This window comes from Anarhichas minor, unplaced genomic scaffold (assembly GCF_050575085.1).
Source record: "Anarhichas minor isolate MPS153535 unplaced genomic scaffold, ASM5057508v1 ptg000025l, whole genome shotgun sequence".
NCBI lineage: Eukaryota > Metazoa > Chordata > Actinopteri > Perciformes > Anarhichadidae > Anarhichas > Anarhichas minor.
The window spans coordinates 3,234,576-3,236,851 of NW_027466471.1; the positions used below are offsets into that span (position 1 = coordinate 3,234,576).

General features: G+C 36.1%; 1 long non-coding RNA gene across 1 annotated transcript; it reads left to right on the top strand.

Annotated features, from left to right (window-relative positions):
• The first annotated feature begins 298 nt into the window (after positions 1–298).
• Positions 299–1,471, top strand: LOC142957553 (uncharacterized). The gene is made up of 3 exons (XR_012956144.1): positions 299–385; positions 1,033–1,195; positions 1,362–1,471. It is a non-coding gene; the product is annotated as an uncharacterized LOC142957553 (long non-coding RNA).
• Positions 1,472–2,276: the final 805 nt, after the last annotated feature.

A 2,276-nucleotide genomic window follows, 5' to 3' on the forward strand; every position in this document is an offset into this window, starting at 1 on the left:
GGGTGTCTTTGTCTGTTCCCTACAGGTGTCTGCCACCACAGCTGATGTTGAGACAACCCTCACTCTACCTGCAAGTCCTCGCCTGATACTGCCTGGTATGCATGTCATTGGTAGACATATTACACATTAGATTGGCCATTGTTTTTTGAATTTACAGATGTTTACTCAAGGTGAGAGGCATTCTGATGTTGCTATTACTTGAAGTTTCAGGTGGAACAGGGCAAGTCACTACTGGACGCTGGATGATCACCCTTGAGGGCCGTGTTATAGCTGAGAGCATCACACCAACTTTCTTGACGGGACTTGCTGCTGTGTTTGTGATTTACTATACATTCAACCTTCAATACCAAGAAGAGGCGGCCTGTACTCTAGAATTCATTCAGAGGTAAGACTCATTTAATTTCCTTGTCGTCATTATAGTATTTTTTTGGACAATTACTATTCTTGAAACCTTAATAGCCACAAATCATTACTTTGCACAGTTAAAAAGATAGTTTGGATTCTTTAGCAGAAGATGGTATTAGTTACTTACCGGTATTTACACAGACATTAACTCAGCAGAAGATTGGTCAGGTAACAAAAACATTTCAAGCCACAACACACACAAAAAAAACATGAAGCATTCATACATATATTAAGATAATTCTGCTGCTTGATGCTCCTGTCCGATCTCTCTGTATCTTAAAAATATTTTCTTTGTTGAATTACGTCAGATTATTACTATGCAGTGGAGCCAATTCTCATATCACGCTGCCTATGAGCTTTATTAGAGGCGTAATATGTGAACTGGCTCCAGTGCGAAGTAATACTGCCAGTCACTGGCAATTTTCAACAAATAATATAGTTCCAAGATATAGAAAGGTCTAATACGAAAATCCAGCACCGGAATTACACAAAATACCTCATGACATCAGAACTGGTTAGTAACTCATACCACCTTATGTTAGAAAATTGAAACTACCCTTTTAAGACTACAAAGTGTTCCTAATAGTTTTTCATTCTGTCTCTGATTTTACACTATTGTGATTTTAGGCGCTTCATTGGTATTAATCCAGAGAGAGGAACAAAGGCCATTCGGGGCAAGGTTGTCTCCAAGAAGACGGGTGTGATCGTCCAGAAGAAGTCTACCACCGTCAATACACACGTCTCCTCACTACTGAAGAACCTCCTGGACTTTGAATGGGACTTCATATAGGTCAGTGAACTCTCTCTCGTCTCTCACTCTCTCACTCCATATGTTGTTTTGACATACTGACACTTTGGTATTATCAGCTACATAAGCGTTGATTGGACGTTGTTATTGTACATTCCTGACTCTAGAGTTATTTTGATTAATTATTTTGTTTGTTGTTGTTTTACAGTGGCAACACTGGAATGTATCTATGGAGACGAACAACCACCAGCAAGGTGATGGCCATTTCTACCTGACCCAGAAGATTCCTCTATAAATAAGGACTGTCCACAACCACCCAGACTTTTCTTCATGCACCTACCTCACAGGACTCTTAAGAGGTAAAGCACGAGCCTACCTTCACTTTATTTTTTTCAAGATGTTGATATTGATGTATATTTTCTAAATGGTCTTAATGCTAATTTTCAAAATGTCCTGACTGATTAACTTTTAAAATGTTGTTCATAGTATAGTTAGTATAGTTTACAAATGTTGCTGATTATGCATATCTTCGAAATGTTCTTAGTGATGTATATTTTACAGACAGTAGAGAATGCATTGCAGTACATTCAGATATTGTCACTATTTGAAACTACTTTTTGAGAGAACATCAACGTATCTCAAATTATTCTTTATAGGTTATTTATTTTGTATTAGTTACCTTGGTATTCAACTATTTAATTTAAAACTTATGTCTCAATTGTTTTCAAGTCGTTGACATGCAATTTAGGAATTCAAATGTATTGCCATTGTTTCAGGCAGACATGGCAGTTTTTAATTTGCTACTAAAAAATCTCTTTGGCTTGTTTCGCTGCCAAACAAGCTGGGTCGTCCAAGTGTTTTATTTTGGTTATTATTATTTTTTACACCAGCGATATTTATGTTGACACTGTCCTGTTAAATAAAAGTTTGTTTGATTTATATCCTTTCTAAGTCGTTTATTGCTTATGTTGCAAAAATAAAGTTGTAATGTTAATTGCATTGCAGATTGATATTTTAGATATTCTAAGCTGTTAAATTGAGTTATTGTATTATCAATGTTGCCAGTATACAGTAAACACTGAGAATTTAAAGTAATATAACTCCTTAATCAGAATGTTACTTC